We start from the raw sequence: 20,310 nt of genomic DNA, 5'->3' as shown, positions 1-20,310 counted from the left end.
CCTAGGCAATACCATTCAGGACATAGGCATGGGCAAGGACTTCATGACTAAAACACCAAAAGCAACTGCAACAAAAGCCAAAATTGACAAATGGGATCTAATTAAACTAAAGAGCTTCTGCGCAGCCAAAGAAACTACCATCAGAGTGAACAGGCAACCTACAGAATGGGAGAAAAATTTTGACAATCTACCCATCTGACAAAGGGCTAATATCTGGAATCTACAAAGAACTTAAACAAATTTACAAGAAAAAAATCAAACAACCCCATCAAAAAGTGGGCAAAGATATGAACAGACACTTCTCAAAAGAAGACATTTATGCAGCCAACAGACACATGAAAAAATGCTCATCATCACTGGCCATCAGAGACATGCAAATCAAACCCACAATGAGATACCATCTCACACCAGTTAGAATGGCGATCATTAAAAAGTCAGGAAACAACAGGTGCTGGAGAGGATGTGGAGAAATAGGAACACTTTCACACTGTTGGTGGGACTGTAAACTAGGTCAATGATTGTGGAAGACAGTGTGGCAATTCCTCGAGGATCTAGAACTAGAAATACCATTTGACCCAGCCATCCCATTACTGGGTATATACCCAAAGGATTATAACTCATGCTGCTATAAAGACACTTGCACACGTATGTTTATTGCAGCACTATTCACAATAGCAAAGACTTGGAACCAACCCAAATGTCCATCAATGACAGACTAGATTAAGAAAATGTGGCACATGTAAATGACGAGTTGATGGGTGCTGACGAGTTGATGGGTGCAGCACACCAACATGGCACAAGTATACATATGTAACAAACCTGCACATTATGCACATGTACCCTAGAACTTGAAGTATAATAATAAAAAAATAATAATAATAAAAGAAAATGTGGCACATATATACCATGGAATACTATGCAGCCATAAAAAAGGATGAGTTCATGTCCTTTGTGGGGACATGGATGCAGCTGGAAACCATCATTCCGAGCAAACTATCACAAGGGCAGAAAACCAAACACCGCATGTTCTCACTCATAGGTGGGAATTGAACAATGAGAACACTTGGACACAGGGTGGGGAACATCACACACCAGGGCCTGTCGTGGGGTTGGGGGAGCGGGGAGGGATAGCATTAGGAGATATACCTAATGTAAATGATGAGTTAACGGGTGCAGCACACCAACATGGCACATGTATACATATGTAACAAACCTGCACATTGTGCACATGTACCCTAGAACTTAAAGTATTTAAAAAAAAAAAAAAAAAAGCTTTAACCCTTTAAATCTCAGTTTTTTTAGCAACCAAAATCCTAATAAACATAGCATAGGAATTATCTTGACAAAATGTAAACTCTTGGGGTTTTATTTTCTTGTTTTGTTTAGTTTTGTTTTTTGTTTTTTTGAGATGGAGTTTTGTTCTTGTTGCCCCGGCTGGAGTGCAATGGTGTGATCTCGGCTCACTGCAACCTCTGACTCCTGGGTTCAAGCGATTCTCCCGCCTCAGCCTCCCGAGTAGCTGGGCTTACAGGCATACGCCACCACACCCAGCTAATTTTGTATTTTTAGTAGAGACGGGGTTTCACCATGTTGGTCAGGCTGGTTTCAAACTCCTGATCTCAGGTGATCTGCCTGACTTGGCCTCTGAAAGTGCTGGGATTAGAGGCGTGAGCCACTGTGCCTGGCCTGGTTTGTTTTTTAATACTGCCTCTGGCATACCTTGACAGAAAAGGAGGAATATAAACTAAAAAATAAAAAAACCCTAAGCTCCCCAACAGAGCAGACCCCCTTCTTGGCCAAAGAGAATTTTAAAAATACCCTGAAAACAGCTGGGCGCAGTAGCTCACGCCTGTAATCCCAGCACTTTGGGAGACCAAGGTGGGCGGATCATGAGCTCAGGAGAACGAGACCATCCTGGTTAACATGGTGAAACCCCATCTCTACTAAAAATACAAAAAATTAGCCGGGCGTGGTGGCGGGCGCCTGTAGTCCCAGCTACTTGGGAGGCTGAGGCAGGAGAATGGCGTGAACCCAGGAGGCAGAGCTTACAGTGAGCCGAGATCGTGACACTGCACTCCAGCCTAGGCGACAGAGCGAGACTCTGTCTCAAAAAAAAAAAAAAAAAAAAAAAAATTCCCTGAAAAACTAGTTCAGGTTATGATGGGAAACGGGGGGTCAGACACACCTCACTATACATTTCCCCTCTTGCGATTCAGACACAACTGACAAGCATTCACATTAAAATAGAGATCATAAGAATTACAGAACACATTATTTATGGCAATAAGATACCAAATTATAAAGAGGATCTATGACTGGGCGTGGGGTTAAGTCTTCACCGCAATGTAAATAGAGTCATGTGTTACATGCATGTTTGTTCAATATATCTGTGTCAGGCAGGCCACTGCCATCAATATTCATAGCTCCCCTGTTCAACTAGGAGACTTAATCTTATTAAAAACTTGGAAAGAAGGCTGGGTACAGTGGCTTACGCCTGTAATCCTAGCACTTTGGGAGGCTGAGGTGGGTGGATCACCTGAGGTCAGGAGTTCAAGACCAGCCTGGCCAACATGGCAAAACCCCATCTCTACTAAAAATACAAAAATTAGCCAGGTGTGATGGTGAGTGCCTGTAATCCCAGCTACTTGGGAGGCTGAGGCAGGAGAATCACTTGCACTGGGAGATGGAGGTGGCAGTGAAATGAGATCATGCCACTGCACTCCAGCCTGGGCGACAGAGGAAGACTCTGTCAAAACAAAAACAAACAAAAAAACACCTTGGAAAGGAGGATCACCCCAAAATCAATTGCAACCAAAATGAAGGGGCCCTTTCTGGGGAGTATTGTTAAGCTCAGCACCCCCACTGCTGTAGAGCTTTGGGATCTCACTAGCTGAGTATGCCTGGTCCAAGATTAAACCCGTTTTTTACGAGTCCCCACAGGCACCTGAGAAAGACACCACAACCTACACTTGTGAACCCCTAGAAGACCTAAAGCTGTTGTTTTGCAAAGAAAGAGATAAGTAACATCTTCAGTCCCTCCTACAGGTACTCAACCTTCTTAACAACTCCCCTCCCATACAGGTTTGCACCCCCAACGGATACCTGTGGCTATGTGGTCACCCATTCAACCAGCCTATAAATAACTTGTCTCTCATTTGGGATCACGGAACCCATGGATACCAGTGTATTGATAATGTTTGGTTCGGGGGTCAATGTGTAATAGGACCAGCAAAGCTCTTTAATATATAATTACATAACATCACTTACCTGAGAGCTAAGCAGGCAATTGGCCTTATATTGGCTGGGGCTGGGGCTGCCAATGGCTTATTGGCCCTACAGGGAAAATTTGCGTATTCCAAGGCAACTCTTCAAAACTTTACTTCATTTTACAGACTGTCTTATAAAATGGGGGAGGCTTTAGATACATCAAAACTCTTCCTTGATTCCTTAGCAAATACAGCAATGGATAATAGATTTGCACTAGATTACTTACTGGTTGAACAAGGGGGAGTATGTACTATAATCAGTAAACCCTGCTGCACTCATGTAAATGCCTCCAGTCAAATAGAAGAAGATATACAGAAAATATATGAACAAACTTCCTGGTTGCATAAATATAACCAAGACACCAATCCCTAGGTCATTACTAGGTAGCTTTATTTTAATCATTGATATGCCCACCTTCAGTTGGATGCAACATTTGAGTTGTTTTGCTGGGGGTAGTGACAGGCAATGAATAGTGACAGGCCGTGTCTTAACTGGTCAACCATTGAAAGTGCCCTTGCGGCCAGGCATGGTGGCTCTTGCCTGTAATCCCAACATTTTTGGAGGCCAACGCAGGCAGATCACCTGAGATCAGGAGTTCGAGACCAGCCTGGCCAACATGGTGAAACCCTGTCTCTACTAAAAATACAAAAAATCAGCCAGGTGTGGTGGCAGGCACCTGTAATCCCAGCTACTCGGGAGTCTGAGGCAGAGAACTGCTTGAACCCGGGAGGTGAAGGCTGCAGTGAGCTGAGATCACACCATTGCACTCCAGCCTGGGCGACACAGCAAGAGTCCATCTCAAAAAGATGTTCCCTCCTGAGTCTCACTGTTTTTTTGCCCTTCTTTTTTTTTTTTGGAGACGGAATCTCTCTCTGTGGCCCAGGCTGGAGTGCAATGGCCGGATCTCAGCTCACTGCAAGCTCCACCTCCCGGGTTTACGCCATTCTCCTGCCTCAGCCTCCCAAGTAGCTGGGACTACAGGCGCCCGCCATCTCGCCCGGCTAGTTTTTTGTATTTTTTAGTAGAGACGGGGTTTCACCGTGTTAGCCAGGATGGTCTCGATCTCCTGACCTCGTGATTCGCCCGTCTCAGCCTCCCAAAGTGCTGAGATTACAGGCTTGAGCCACCGCGCCCAGCTTTTTTGCCCTTCTTAAGACCTTTGATAGCTGTCTGGTTATTACCAATCTTAGCCCCTTACTTGTTTAACTCCTAGTGAAGTTTGTGTCTTCTAGATTACAATTCTACATGATGCTGGCATAAGGCTTCCAGCCCATCCCATTTTCTGACCCAGGAAATAAAGACACCCTGCCTTTGGGCCCATAGATGGGGCATCCAGAGAATTTTTACTTCTCCAATCTTATGCCCATAAAATCAGCAAGAAGAAGTTACAGAAGAATGACCTTCGTACCTCATCTCTCCTTAAGATTAAGAGATCTCTTATAAATCGAGGATTATGTTAGGGAAACAGGAGCATAGGAGAGCCAGGGTGATGCCATTTTAAAAAATCAACTCCATCTAGGGGCTGGGCCCGGTGGCTCGTGCCTATAATCCCAGCACTTTGGGAGGCCGAGGCAGGCAGATCATGAGGTCAGGAGATCGAGACCATCCTGGCTAACACAGTGAAACCCCGTCTCCACTAAAAATACAAAAAATTCTCTGGGCGTGGTGGCGGGCACCTGTAGTCCCAGCTACTTGGGAGGCTGAGGCAGGAGAATGGTGTGAACCCGGGAGGCGGAGCTTGCAGTGAGCCAAGATCACACCACTACACTCCAGCCGGGGCGACAGAGCAAGACTCCGTCTCAAAAAACAAACAAACAAACAAACAAAAAAATCAACTCCATCTAAAACCAGCAAGGCACATTCCTTGCCAGTCACCACCCGTGGCCATAAGATGTTTAGGCTAAGGAATCAGTTTAGTAATGCCTGTGAGGACAAACTCCTATGACAGCAGAATGTCCAGATGTCCTGCTATTGAGTAACAATATATGCTTTTAAGATAGTTATAATCATGCTTTGAGGTACTTACACACTCAAATGCCAAGGATAACTTTCTTTCAATCAACAAACTTCTAAATTGTCATGCTGTCAGCCCACCAGCACGTAGACACAACTTAGCTTTAACATAGGTAAGACCCCTACATAAGAAGAGTTTAAAACAGGGATGGCACGTTCCTCCTCTTGCTTTCTGAGGACGCCTTACTCTGTAACTGAGTAGCTTTCAATAAACTACCTCTTACTGTGCACTCTGTGACTCGCCTTGAAATCCTTCCTGCGTGAGATCCAAGAACCCTCTCTTGGGGTCTAGATTGGACCCCTTTTTCCAGCAACAATGAGACTCTCTGAATTTTGGAATATTTTAAATTCCTGAAGAGGTGTGTGAAAATGGTGTGCCTGTAATGGCAAAGGAGTTAAGTAGGGTGATGTAGAGTAGAGGAGGAGGAAAAGTTCGAAATAAAACTCTAAGCTAGAAGGCAGTCTGGATAACAGAAATAACTCCAAATAGCTTATAAGAGGATTAGTTTTAATCAGTTTGATTAAAGAAGTATACTGCCAATGGCAGGGGTGGGGGATTGTGTAACTTCCATAAATAACACTGAATGTCACTGTTTCAAATGTATTTATAATCCCTGGGTTAGAGTCAAGTCAGGAATGGAAAGACATTTTTAACTGGCTGGCTCTACCAGCAGGTAGAATGAGTGCTTCATGAGGTGAGGCAAGCAAGAGATGATAGTGTTGAGTTTATGATGTTTTGAGTTTATTACTAGGTAGCTTTATTTTAATCATTGATAGGCCTGCCTTCAGTCAAAGGCAACAACTCAAATGCAACATTTGAGTTGTTTGCTAGGGGTAGTGACAGCCAATGAATAGCCGTGTCTTAACTCTTTATATATATGAGGTTTACAAAAAGCACTTATTTGGATGTTTCCCCACATTCTCTCACCTTATCCCCTAACCAGAGGCATCACTTTAGAGCTGGCAGCCTCATGAAGCCCATTAACAAGGGTTGAGACCAAATAATACTTTTCAAACTTTGAAGTTAACCTCTGCACCCTGGATTTAAACCTTCTTTTAAGTTTTTCATTTCAAAACATTTCAGGACAGTTTTGAATGACATGGCTAGAGTCTTCTGTAAAAATGGGTGCAGGCATCCAGGGGACAGCTGGTCTGATGTCACACTGGCCAATGACAAGGTCTTGCTGAGTTCTGTCAGCAGAAAGTCATATCAGCTGCAGATTTTCCTCAGGTAATTCAAGTCTCCAAGCCTGATTCTATACCAACTGGATGCAATCACCTGTCCACGGGAAGTGGGGATGAATAGGAGATGGCGATGCTTTGGGTTCCTCTGGAATGTGCCTCACGAATAGTAAGGGTAATCACTGGGCGGGGTGGCCAATCATTTGATAAACCAAACACTAATTAACCCTCCCAAAAGGAAAGGCGCTAATTTGTTACACTAAGGTATTTGGAAGTAAAACATCTCAGCTAAGGAAAAGTTTGGAAAAAGGGAAAAGTATGTGAATGCTGTTTAGCATGGAACAATATGAAACCAACCATCCCTGGAAAAAATAATGCACAAGTAACATCTCAGTACTGCTCAGAATGCTGCAGTGATCGCATCACTCCTCTGCTCAAAACCCCTCGATGGTTTGAAATTATATGCCAGGGAAATTATATGCAAACTCTCCAGCCTAGCATTGAAGGCCCCACGCCTCCTTTTCACCTCCACCCCACAGGCCCCCCTCAGTCTGCTTTGGCCAGCCCGGACCCCTTGCTCTTGCAGGAATCTGAGTCACCTGAACCTTAGCAGTTGCTTCGGTCAAAAGGGAAGTAAACGTCAACTACTGGCGCCTGCAGTGTCCTTTCCCATGCCTGTCTGCCCATGCTATCCACCCCAGCCGCATTTTGTCCCGCTCTGGAAGCTCCCAGCTGTCGGTTCTCATCACAGCATCTTTCCCTCTCTAGTGGTTTTTGAAGTTAAGTATGCACCCTCCTCCAAGGCCGACACATTTTTCGAATCAGGTCCGCGGCGTCACTGGTGTAAAGTCCTAAAACCAAAACAGAACTAAACTGTTTCCCCAAAGATTCCACCTCTTAGAACCAGCCCTCACCCCAACAGAGCAGAGGGTTATGCTAGCCGGGAGGACGCGGACGCCCGAGACCCTGCCTCCCTTTGGCTGTACAAACTGCCCAATGACCCTCTGCGGCGGGGATGTTTCCTAAGCGGCCGGCCAATAGCGGAGAGAGGGGCGGGCCTCGGTGGGGGCCTGGCCCAGTGAGAGTCGCGTGGGGGACGACCTCTGTCTAGCTGCGACCCAATGGGAGCCCCCGCTGGGAGGCACAACCGGCGGCCCTCCGGGGATTTATAAGGCCCGCCAGCAACCGCGCGTTGGGATTCGTAGTGTTGTTGAAGACCGGAGGAGTGTCTGCAGTCAGCGACTCTCCACCAACTTCAACTACTGGATCAACCATGGTGGTGAGGGATGCTGTGCGGGGGAGGGTGCTGCACGATGGCGAGGATGCCAGGGGCGCTCGGGGGGTCGGTGGGAAGGTCCCGCAGCGCAGAAAGGAAGGGCGCCCCGGCAGTCCAGGGTGTGGGGTGGGCTGCGCGGGGATGCCAGGGGTGTTTGGATGTTCAGGGCGAAAATGGGCTCTGCAGAAAGCACTGGGACGCCCGAGGAGTCCCGGCACAACTTTTCTACCCTACTTCCCCTGCGGGAGGCGGTGCGAGCTAGAAACGTTCTGAGCGCTCCACAAGCGCTGCAGGACTAGGGAGGCTGGCGAGCAGTAAAGCGCGGGCGAGAACGTGGTGGGGTCGCCTGTGCGCTGCGCGCAAGGTCGGGCAGCAGAGTCTGCTCTGCGGCGGAGCGCGCTCAGGAGCCTGGAGGGGATCTAGGACCTGCCCCATATTTCTCCCGCTGCGGTCCTGGACAAAGAAGTGCCCGCCTGTAGCTGCGGTCCCCGCCTCCCTCTGAGATCATACTCCCGCACAGGAGGCAGGGCCCAGGATGATTGGGAAGCTCTAACAGGTTTCTCCAGTTCAGAACCTGTTTCCCTGAATGTCTTTGTCCTGGACGCCCGACTCTTGCCAGAGGTAGAGGTCCTCGACCTTTGGTCCCATACTTGACTAGGGATTCCTGTAAGCTCTTGGGGCCTAGAAAACAGTGTTCTTGAGTTTTCTCCTGTTTGCTACCCAAGGACTTAAGGTCCCTCTGTTAAAACTGAGAACTTAACTGGCCGGGCGCGGTGGCTCATGCCTGTAATTCCAGCACTTTGGAAGGCCGAGGCGGGCGGATCAATCCTGACCAACATGGAGAAACCCGTCTCTACTAAAAATACAAAATTAGCCGGCCGTAGTGGCGCATGCCTGTAATCCCAGCTACTCAAGAGGCTGAGGCAGAAGAATCTCTTGAACCCAGGAGGCTGAGGTTACGGTGAGCGGAAATCGCGCCATTGCACTCTAGCCTGGGCAACAAGAGTGAAACTCCGTCTCAAAAAAATCAAAACAAAACGCCGGGCGCGGTGGCTCACGCCGATAGTCCCAGCACTTTGGGAGGCCGAGGCGGGCGGATCACAAGGTCAGGAGATCGAGACCATCCTGGCTAACACGGTGAAACCCCATCTCTACTAAAAAATACAAAAAATTAGCCGGGCGTGGTGACGGGCGCCTGTAGTCCCAGCTACTCAGGAGGCTGAGGCAGGAGAATCGCTTGAACCCGGGAGGCGGAGCTTGCAAGTGAGCTGAGATCTCGCCACTGCACTCCAGGCTGGGAGACAGCGAGAATCCGTCTCAAACAAACAAACAACAACAACAAAAAAACCCTAAGAACTTGAGGTGGGTACACAGAGGTCCCTGTGCACCCCAGAAACCTCTTGATCACTGCCTCTGCTCTGAGCCCCCTTAAAGGCTCTGAGGCTGTCTTGGAGGGTAGTTCCTAAGACTGTTAAACTGTTGCCTACTGTCATCCTAGAAGATCGCTTCAATATCTGGGAGGTGCGCGGCCCTTTTAAATTGATCCCCCTAGACTGTGGGTTGGGGTGAAGGACCAGAAGATGGGAGGGAGGGTTTATCCATCATAGGAGTTACCTGAGTGAAGAGTCGAAAGGTGGGGTGTTTCTTTTGGTCTCCGCTGTGATGCTTAATTAAGGAGTACTTGCATGAATTCGCTTGCTTGTACTGCAGTTGGCAGGGACAGGTGTCTAGGATAGGTGCTTGTCCCCCAAAAAGGGGAGTTTGTGGGTGAGCTTTCAGAAGGCTAGCTCTAACTGCAAGGCTGCTTCCTCAGTTGATCCACAGGTCTGAACTTAGTCTTCTGCCCTTTTGGGATGCTGAGGAGATAGTCACTGCCCATGGGAGACCTCCTTTTCTAGGCCCCGGTGCTTGAGTCTAGAAGCTCTTGGTGGGCCTGTCTTGGAATACAGGACTCTGAGCTTTCCCAAGCCACCCCAAACAGCAAGGAGGACACTGTGCAGTGAGATTTGGCTGTTTGGTTTTGGCTTTCTCTAGTTCCTGCCCCAGAAACCTAGGCATAACCACCTCAAGCTCTGAGTGAATGAAGGAAAATGAGGGCCTGGAGGTGGTTTGGCTTAAAGTATGGGAAGGCCTGGAAAGAGAACTGGGTCTTCTGGATTTTGGTTCTTTGGTTTGATTTTTTTTTTTTTTTTTTTTTTTGAGATGGAGTCTTTCTCTGTCGCCTAGGCTGTAGTGCAGTGTTGTGATCTTAGCTCCCTGCAACCTCTGCCTCCTGGGTTCACGTGATTCTCCTGTCTCAGCCTCCCAAGTAGCTGGGACTACAGGCGCCCACCACCACGTCCGGCTAATTTTGTATTTTTAGTAGAGACGGGGTTTCACCATGTTGGGCAGGATGATCTCGAACTCCTGACCTCAGGTGATCTGCCTGCTTCGGCCTCCCAGAGTGCTGGGATTATATTATAAGTAGGTGTGAGCCACTGCACCCGGCCAGTCGTCTGAACTTTGGACTAGGTAACACTAAGTTTCAGCCTTTAGGGAGGAAAGACGAGGGATGTTCCCAGAGAAGGCTTTTCAGGTCCCCACCTTTCGCTCTGCACCACTCAGGGCTCACCCTCGCGGTGTGAGTGCATCTCCATCCATGTGGGCCAGGCCGGAGTGCAGATGGGCAATGCCTGCTGGGAGCTATACTGCCTGGAGCACGACACCCAGCGCAGTGGCACCATGCCCAGCCACAAGGCCCTGGGGAGCAGCGATGACTCCTTCAACACCTTCTTCAGGGAGACCCAGCCTGGCAAGCATGCGTCCTGGGCTGTCTGTGGACCTGGAACCTGCTGTCATAGGTGAGTGGATGGAGGAGTAGGGGCCCCTTCCCCTAGGCCATAGTTTTTGCTAGTGCCAATGTCTGTTTAAGGGGAAAACACTTGAGATGCAAGCAGTCCCCTGCCATGAACGGCACTGAAGTCTGAAGTCTATTGCTTTTGTCTAGACTGTGTCCTCAGAGGGGGTCCTGGAGGCTTCCTGTATTGAGAGGAAGATCATTAGCACAGCTCTGCCAGGAAACTGCCAGATAGGAGTCAGGGATCAGGCCTAGAATGCAGACTGCAGAAAGGAGCAGATGTAAAAGCAGAAATTTAAAACTTGCTTTTCAGTGTCCTCAGACTCTTGAGGGCAGCCTGTTACGTAAGAAGCAGGGAGCCGAGAACATTCATAATGGCCCCCTGCTCGGCCTTAACTGAAATAGGCCCCCACGTAGGATGTGGGCCTGTGTGAACTTGGCTGTTGCTGGCTTCTGGGGGCTTTCCTGCTTCCTCCCTTCTGCATCTGCATCTCCTCAGTTTCCTAATCATGACAATTCTACCCCTCCTGCGTTTTTTTAAAGCTGTTATTTTAGATGTTAAATGGTGGACTGGGTTTCTTCATTAGTCTGTATTCTTTTTTTTTTTTTCTCTCTTTCTGTGGTGAAAATTTACATTGGGCTGTATTCTTACCCCATTCAAAAGTGAAGTGAGATTCTCCTTAACACCACTCTGATTCCTCACCCAGCACAATGAAGTGGCTGTGATCAGAGGGAAGGGACCACTGAAGGTGCCACCTGCTCTCCCCATCTCGGGCCCAGGCAGGACCCAGCCTTAGAAGTGGGTCTCTGGTTGGGAGGCTGAGGCAGGAGAATTGCTTGAACCCGGGAGAAGGAGGTTGTGGTGAGCCAAGATCGTGCAATTGCATCCAGCCTGGGCAACAAGAGCGAGACTCTGTCTCAAAAAAAAAAAAAAAAAAGAAAAGAAAAAGAAGTGGGCCTCTGGGACGCCGTGTATTATCACTCTGTTGGGCAGTTGTACCTGGGGAGGCTTAGCAGCAAAGGTTCTGGTGTCTGGCGTTCCCTTGGGGATGAACCAGCTTGTTTTACCTTTGTTCTTTCTTCCCCTCAGGATGGGGTAAGAACTGACATTTATAGGCAGCTCTTCCACCCTGGGCAGCTGGTATCTGGCGTGGAAGATGCTGCCAACAACTATGCCTGTGGCCACTATACTGCGAGGAAGGAGACCATCGATTTGGTGCTGGAGCGAATCGGAAAACTGGCGAGCAGGCCTCCAGCACCTACAGGAGGTCATTGCATCCTTAACCCTCTTCCTGGCTGGGAGGCAACCACAGCGTGGGCTGGCACCTGACATCATTCCTCTGGCCTCTCAGTCCATTCACTCTCTCCTAAGAGGATACATGTTTTCTGTCCTGGGTGCAGTTCTAGAGTTGGAAGCCTGAATAACCTACTCTGCCTTGAGTTTGTGGACTCAAGCTTCTGCCCTGGTGGTTCCTCACTTTGCCAGGTCTGTCTGATCCAAACCTTCTTTGACCTTTGATCTATCTCTACAGCAGCTCAGCTTGCCGTTCTTAGACTCCTACGCAGATCTGTCCAGGTGGGAGGGGCTCCTGTTTAGCGCTCAACCATTTCTCCAGTTCACCCTTCCCCTATCTGAGGCACTGAGAACTACGAGTGAGGCTACCTGTGAGCCAGGACTTTGGCGCTGTTGCTGTAGAGAGATTGCCTAGACTACTCTCTGCTGCTCAGTAGAGACTGAGGACTTGGAAGTGACCTGATTCTGTGCTCCCTTCCTCAAGAATGAAAATAAAATACCTCCTAGGGGCCGGGCGTGGTGGCACACGCCTGTAATCCCAGCACTTTGGGAGGCTGAGTCGGGCAGATCACGAGTTCAGGAGATCAAGACCATCCTAGCTAACACGGTGAAACCCCGTCTTTACTAAAAATACAAAAAATTAGCTGGATACGGTGGCAGGTGCCTGTGGTCCCAGCTAGTCGGGAGGCTGAGGCAGGAGAATGGCGTGAACCCAGGAGGCGGAGCTTGCAGTGAGCCGAGATGGCGCCACTGCACTCCAGCCTGGGCGACAGAGCGAGACTCCGTCTCAAAAACAAAAACAAAAACAAAACAAAACCTCCTAGCGTTAGACTTCTTTTATACTGTCACTACCCATGTGTCTGGTATAGACTGATGATTTTCTTACCCAAGGAACAGCTATATGAGAATCACGTGGGGTACTTGTTAAAGCTGCAGGTTCCTGGGTTCCAGTCTGAGGTGAGGCCTGGTAATCTGTATGTTCAACAGGATGCCACCACCACTCCCACTCTGCTGTAACTAGGGGGCACGGCAACAAAACAGAGAGGGCCTGGCTCTCTGACTGCAAATCCTGTGTCCTGCCTCATCCCGACCATTGTATATACACAACACTGCCTTTCCAAGTCATCTTTTCCCTAGGAACTCCAAACCTCTTGTAGTTCATCTCTTTTTTTTTTTTTTTTTCCTTTTTTGAGAGAGTTGCTCTTTGCCTAGGCTGGAGTGCCACTAGTGGTGCAGTCACAACTCACTGCAACCTCCACCTTCTGGGCTCAAGTGGTCCTCCCACCTCAGCCTCCTGAGTAGCTAGGACTACAGGTGCACACCACAACACCCAGATAATTTTTGTATTTTTTTGTAGAGATGGGGTGTTGCCATCCCAGCACTTTTGTAGGCCAAAGTAGTGATGTTATCGCCTACTCCAGACAGACCAGTGCACCAGGCTTCAGGGCTTCCTGATCTTCCATAGTTCTGGGGATGGCACTGGCTCAGGCTTTACCTTCCTGGTGATGGGGCAGCTTTCTGTTGACTATGGCAAGAAGTTCAAGTTGGAATTTTCTTTTTTTTTTTTTTGAGACGGAGTTTCACTCTTGTTGCCCAGGCTGGAGTGCAATGGCGTGATCTCGGCTCACCGCAACCTCTGCCTCCCAGGTTCAAGCGATTCTCCTGCCTCACCCTCCCTAGTAGTTGGGATTACAGGCATGTGCCACCACGCCTGGCTAATTTTGTATTTTTAGTAGAGACGGGGTTTCTCCGTGTTGGTCAGGGTGGTCTTGAACTCCCGACCTCGGGTGATCCGCCCACCTCAGCCTCCCAAAGTGCTGGGATTACAGGCATGAGCCACCACGCCCAGCCTCAAGTTGGAATTTTCTATCTACCCAGTCCCCCAAGTGTCCATGACAGCTGTAGAACCCTATAACTCCATCTTGACCACCCACACCACACTGGAACACTCAGACTGCCTTCATGGTAGACCACGAGGCCATCTATGATCTCTGCTGCCACAACGTGTGCCCTACCTATGCCAACCTCAACTGGCTCATCAGCCAGATTGCGTCCTCCATCACTACTTTCTTGCGTTTTGACGGTGCCCTCAATGTGGACCTCATAGTGTTCCAGACCAATCTGATGCCCTATCCTCGCATCCACTTTCCCCTGGTGACCTACTCACCCATTATCTCAGCTGAGAAGGCCTACCATGAGCAGCTCTCAGTGGCAGAGATCACCAGTGCCTACTTTGAGCCCTCCAATCAGATGGTCAAGTGTGAACCTCACCACGGCAAGTACATGGCCTGCTGCATGCTCTGCCGTGAAGAAGTGGTGCCCAGGAATGAGAATGCCACCATTAAAACCAAGCGAATATTCGTTTTGTGGACTGGTATCCCACAGGTTTCAAGGCAAGTGGGGGTAAAGGGTAGTTAGCACATAGCCTGTATACCTGCTGAGAAGGGAGCTTCCTACAGAGCAGGTGTGAGGAACAAATGCACAGGATCTCACTCTGTCACCCAGGTTGGAGTACACTGGCATGATCTTGGCTCACTGCAGCCTTGACCTCAATGCTCAAGCAGTCCTCCTGCCTCAGCCTCCTCAGTAGCTGGGACCACAGGTTTGTGCCACCACACCCTGCTAACTTTGTATTTTTTTGTAGAGGTGGGGCTTCACCATATTGCCCAGGCTGGTCTCAGGCTCCTGCGCATGGGTGATCCACCTACGATGGCCTCCCAAAGTGTTACGGGTATGAGCCACTGTGCCCTGCCAGAGGATGCCTTTAACTAGATAGATCTTGGCTGGTCTAGAAACCAGGCCTTGGACTGTAAGCCAGGGTGGGTTCTACTTGAAAGATTGCCTAGGCCGGGCACGGTGGCTCACACTGTAATCTCAGCACTTTAGGAGGCCGAGGTGGGCGGATCACAAGGTCAGGAGATCGAGACCACGGTGAAACCCCGTCTCTACTAAAAATACAAAAAATTAGCTGGGCGCAGTGGTGGGCGCCTGTAGTCCCAGCTACTCGGGAGGCTGAGGCAGTAGAATGGCGTGAACCCAGGAGGCAGGGCTTGCAGTGAGCCGAGATCGCGCCACTGCACTCCAGCCTGGGGGACAGAGCAAGACTCCGTCTCAAAAAAAAAAAAAAAAAAAAAAGATTGCCTTAATGAAAGGAAAAGTATCCATTTCATTTTACTTAGCCTGGTAAAAAGGCGTTCCCTAGGGCTGCCAGTCACACTGGGGAGAATGGCCTCCTCGTCACTTGTGCTAGGGACATAACCACATGCTGTGGCTCCTGCTCAGAAGGGAAGGCTTTTAGAAGCCAGAGAGACCCATTATCAGATGATGGGGAAAGTGCGGATCAGGTCAGAGGCTTCTTGTGTTCTGTGTCTGTAAATGCGTTCTCTTCCTTTTGCAGTAATGAGGAAGAAGCACTCATTTATGCCCCACCCTGTTATCGGTTGACCTTCCCAGGGTGCTGGGCATATGACCTAGTTTGGTTTATGGGTTTTGTTCTGGGGTAAGGCTCCAGAAAGATTAAAGACGGTACCTGTGGCATTAGAAAACATATATAATTTTCCTGCCCCATGACACTGCTGTGGACATGACCACAACAGGAGGAGAGGCAGGGATAATAGCTGCTTGCTAGTGTGGAAGAGTTGTCCTGTAGCTCAGAAATGGAAATGCAGGGTAGGATATCTTTGGGAAGCAGACTGTTTCTGCTTCCATATTAGGAAGATCTTTAGCTGCTTACAGGAAGAACTGACTGCCGTTAGGACATGCTCAGCTTGTTGTCCCCAGAGACACTAATGGGACGTTGACTTTTTTTTTTTTTTTTTTTTTTGAGGATGAGAAACACTAAAATGTATTATATATTCTGGGCTGGGTGCAGTGATTCAGACCTGTAATCCCAGCATTTTGGGAGGCAGAGGTGGGAGGATGGCTTGAGCCCAGGAGTTTGAACCAGCCTGGGCAATGTGAGACTCCATCTGTACAAAATATAAAAAAAAATTAGCCAGTCGTGCTAGTGTGTGCTTATAGTTCTAGCTACTCAGAAGGCTGAGGTGGGAGGATCACTGGGGTCCAGGAGGTCGAGGCTGCAGTGAGCTATGATTGCACCCCCAACTCCAGCCTCTGCAACAGAGCGAGACCCTGTTTCTTAAAAAATAAAACAACATATTCTGGGTAGACAAATGGTTAAAGTAGGTCTAATTGGAGAGCTTCCCTAACTTTTAACACTTTTTAGGCTACCGGAAAGTAGGGATACTAGTTCATTTAACACCCATATAGCCACTACCTGGATTTAACATCTAGGTCTGTTTCTTTTATTTTTGCTTTACTGACCCATTTAAACTCACTACTTTTGCGGGGGGATGGCGGTGGGGGAAGATGGAGCCTTGCTCTGTTGCCAAGGGTGGAGTACAGTGGTGCCATCTCAGCTCACTGCAACCTCACGGAACCTCCAGGGTTCAGACGATTCTCTTGTCTCAGCCTCCCGAATCGCTGGCATTACAGGCATGCGCCACCACGCCCGACTAATTTTTTGTATTTTCAGTAGAAACGGGGTTTCGCCATGTTGGCCAGGCTGGTCTTGAACTCCTGACCTCAAAGTGATCAGCCAACCTCAGCCTCCCAAAGTGCTGGGATTGCAGGTGTGAGCCACTGTGCCCGGCCCACAAATTTTTTTTATAGTCAATTTTTCAGTCATGATCTAATCAAGGAGCAGGCATTATGCTTATTTGTCTCCTAGCATAAGAGTCCACCCTTTTTCCTTTTTTTTTTTTTGAGACAAAGTCTCACTCATCCCCCAGGCTGGAGTGCAATGGCGCGATCTTGGCTCACTGCAACCTCTGCCTCCTGGGTTCAAGCGATTCTCCTGCTTCAGCCTCCCGTGTAGCTGGGATTACAGGTGCCTGCCACGAGGCCAGCTAATTTTTTTTGTATTTTTAGTAGAGTTGGGGTTTCATCGTGTTGGCCAGGCTGGTCTCGAACTCCTGACCTCAGGTGATCCACCTGCCTTGGCCTCCCAAAGTGCTGGGATTACAGGCATGAGCCACTGCACCTGGCCCCCTTTTTCTTGACTGTGACTGTGAAGGCACTAGTCTTGTCTTGTAGAAGCTCCCTCATTCTAGACTTGTTTGTTTCCTTGTGGTGGTGATCATCTTCCTCTATCTTTATTTCTTACAAGTTGACAAACGCCCCTTCCCCAGTTATGGGGATCCCTATACTACCGTTCCAGGAAACACAGAACCAGGTGCTTATACTTCTTTGTTTCTTCTTAGGTTGGCATCAACTACCAGTCCCCCACAGTGGTGCCCGGGGGTGCCGTAGCCAAGGTGCAGCGGGCAGTCTGCATGCTAAACAATACCACAGCCATCACCAAGGCCTGGACCCGCCTCAACCCAAAGTTTGACCTGATGTATGCCAAGCAGGCATTTATGCACTGGTATGTGGACGAGGGCATGGAGGAAGGGGAGCTCTCTGGGCCGGAGAGGACCTGGCTGCCCTGGAGAAGGATTATGAAGTAGGCACAGAATCTTTGGACAGCGAGGATGAGCGTGAGGAGTTCTAGGGGTCCTGGCACGTGTAATACCTGGTCTCTCGCACCACAGTTGTGCATCTCATTCCACTGTTCCCTGACCCCCTACAAATACAATGGATGTTGCAAGCAATGTGGAACTCTGTGGAATTCTGCCCAGGCAGTGGGCCATCTTTAAGCTTCTCAGCTTCCTTTGATGTCTTTCTAAGTTAAAGGGCAGGGTGGCCTCTGCCGCTAGGGCCTCCAGCCAGGGCATGTCTAGTATAGGATTGGCACTGCTTCCCTCCCATGTGAGCGGACCACCCTGACAGCTCTTCGCCAGCTCAGCACCCAGGCTGTAGTACTTCACAGGGGTCCCTATGTGTACCCCCTTGTCTCCAGCCCACTTCGAGGAAGAGTAAGCCTTCTGGAGGTTCTGATGAAAGCTGCCAAAAGTTTCTCTGCCCCCAGCATTCTGGGACAGAAACTGCTGGACTTCAGTGCCACAAGGAGTCAAGCACTTCTAACCACTCCTCCCGTCTGATGACCAAGAGGGGGCAGTAGAGGTTGTCTCCACAGCAACCATCTTAGACTTGAGGGCTCTGTCTTGATGCCTTACAAACACAGGGTCCAAGAAATAAGATTCCAAAAAACAAAAAACAGTGATCTCCCGCCTGGGACTATGAAGATGCGAAACAACTTTTTTTTTTTTCCTTTCTTTTTTTTTTTTTTTTTTTTTTTGAGACAGCCTCACTCTGTGGCCCAGGCTGGAGTGCAGTGGCACCATCTTGGCTCACTGCAAGCTCCGCCTCCTGCGCTCATGCCATTCTTCTGCCTCAGCCTCCGGAGTAGCTGGGACTACAGGCGCCCGCCACCATGCCCGGAGAATTTTTTGTATTTTTAGTGGAGATGGGGTTTCACCGTGTTAGCCAAGATGGTCTCGATCTCCTGACCTCGTGATCCACCCACCTTGGCCTCCCAAAGTGCTAGGATTACAGGCGTGAGCCACCGCGCCCGGCCTCAAAACAACTTACTTTAAGGGACAGGGTCTTGCTGTGTTGCCCGAGCTGGAGTGTAGTGGTTATTCTCACAGATGTGGTCACAGCATGCTACAGCCTTGGACTCCTGGGCTCAAGCCATCCTCCTGCCTCAGCCTCCCCATGTGGTAGACTACAGGCACCACCTCATGCCTGGCTATAAAGTAAATCTTAAAAGTGCCTATGAGACTTTTAATCAAGAAATCCATATCTCTTATTCTCAACGGAGTTCCTAATGAGGAAATTAGGAACTATTGTTCTAGAGGCATACCATTTCTGCTCACATGTGGTTTCAGAGATCAGTGTATTAGTAAAAGGTTCTGGCAGTAGTTAATGGCTAAACAAAAGGCCCCTTCTAGAACAGTCCAGGTTCAGGGAGGCTGCTTTTATTATTTTTTTTTTATCATTATTTTATTTCTTTGGAGACGGAGTCTCGCTCTGTTGCCCAGGCTGCAGTGCAGTGGTGCATGGCCTTGCTTTGGTTTCAGGAAACTGGTTACTAGCGTTAATCTAGAGACTTATTCCCAGCATCTGTGAGCCTTGCTCCTTGATCCCTGGGCGGGTATTTGCCAAGAGGATGGAATCCCAGAGCCTACCGCATAGTGCCCAGGGTCACAGACTGCCCCTACCGTGGAACTGCATGCTTAGGTCCAGAGGGGCTGTGGCCCTGTGTACTGGTCAGTCCCCACGTGTTGGCCCTCTTCCTTTTTTACCATTTTCCTCTGTATTTGCATTTCTGAGCAGAGAGGTCTGACAGTCTTCTGCTTGGCTGTATTCCCCCTTTGCCTGAGTTCCCATAGTCCCCAAAAGACAAGGGCCTAAACCTACTGTGTTCATTTGTCTTAATTTGCGAATAGCATGGCTCTGACGTGGGTATGTGTCCTTAACGTGTGCCCTCTTTCTTTCATGTAAGCAACACAAGTCTCCCTTGCTATAGCGGTTGATTTTTTCTATTTTACTCCAGAGTCTTTCACCAAAGCTGTTCCCAGGAGACTCCTAACCTACTGGTTCCTCTAGTACTGGGGTTAGAGGTGGAATAAGGGCACAGAAGGAAGGGAAAGAGGTGGGAGAAACTTGCTCTATTAAAGTGCCGATTGCCAGGCACGGTGGCTCATGCCTGTAATCCCAGCACTTTGGAAGGTTGAGGCGGGTGGATCACCTGAGGTCAGGAGTTCGAGACCAGCCTGGCCAACATGGTGAAACCCCGTCTCTACTAAAATTACAAAAAAGTAGCCGGGCGTGGTGGTGCATGCTTGTAATCCCAGCTACTCAGGAGGCTGAGGCAGGAGAATTGCTTGAACCCAGGAGGCGGAGGTTGCAGTAAGCTGAGATTACACCATTGCACTCCAGCCTGGGCAACAAGAGCAAAACTCCGTCTCCAGAAAATAAAGAAATAAAATAAAGTGCCTATTAACGGACCTGGATCTGTTGATGTTTGGCAGGTGCCCCTAGTCTGCTCTGCCAGTATCTTCACCCAGAAACCAGTGAGCTGATGTTTTCTTTCCTTCTCTTCCTCTCACTGGGCCCATGAATTCATACATATTAGCAGTTTAATCCATTATGTAGAGAGACCACCCCTCCCAGAGCACATGCCCCATGCCACAGGAAGGCGAACATCCGGTGAGGGTTGGACTCCTAACCCTGAGCACTCTCCTGTGATTAGATAACAGATAGAATGAGCAGTTAAAGCTGAGGTTAGCAAGCTCGACGATTTATTTGGATAACCTAGCAGCTGCCATACCTCTTCTCCTGGCCCCCAGACAGAATGGAAGGTAAGTCATGTTCTCATCTATGACCCATCCCTCTTTGTACTTTCAAAATAAACAGGAAGCGTTTTTGTTCAGTCTTTGCCCGACCTTACCTCCCACCTCCCCACCTCCAAACCCAGATAGGGCCCAGTTCCTTGGG

General features: G+C 48.9%; 1 long non-coding RNA gene and 1 pseudogene across 2 annotated transcripts; both read left to right on the top strand.

The window, feature by feature from the left end:
- The first annotated feature begins 7,609 nt into the window (after nt 1–7,609).
- Nucleotides 7,610–17,519, top strand: LOC106993939 (tubulin alpha-1C chain-like; annotated as a pseudogene). Its single transcript, XR_013417896.1, has 7 exons — nt 7,610–7,741; nt 10,343–10,571; nt 11,431–11,436; nt 11,665–11,814; nt 13,290–13,405; nt 13,718–14,261; nt 17,130–17,519. The product of XR_013417896.1 is annotated as a tubulin alpha-1C chain-like (transcript).
- A 563-nt stretch (nt 17,520–18,082) lies between these two features.
- Nucleotides 18,083–19,817, top strand: LOC144341170 (uncharacterized). The gene is made up of 2 exons (XR_013417954.1): nt 18,083–18,213; nt 19,668–19,817. It is a non-coding gene; the product is annotated as an uncharacterized LOC144341170 (long non-coding RNA).
- The last annotated feature ends 493 nt before the right edge of the window (nt 19,818–20,310 follow it).

The sequence above is a fragment of the Macaca mulatta genome, chromosome 1 (assembly GCF_049350105.2).
Source record: "Macaca mulatta isolate MMU2019108-1 chromosome 1, T2T-MMU8v2.0, whole genome shotgun sequence".
In the NCBI taxonomy this organism is placed as follows: domain Eukaryota; kingdom Metazoa; phylum Chordata; class Mammalia; order Primates; family Cercopithecidae; genus Macaca; species Macaca mulatta.
This window is presented reverse-complemented; position numbering and strand designations above follow the sequence as displayed.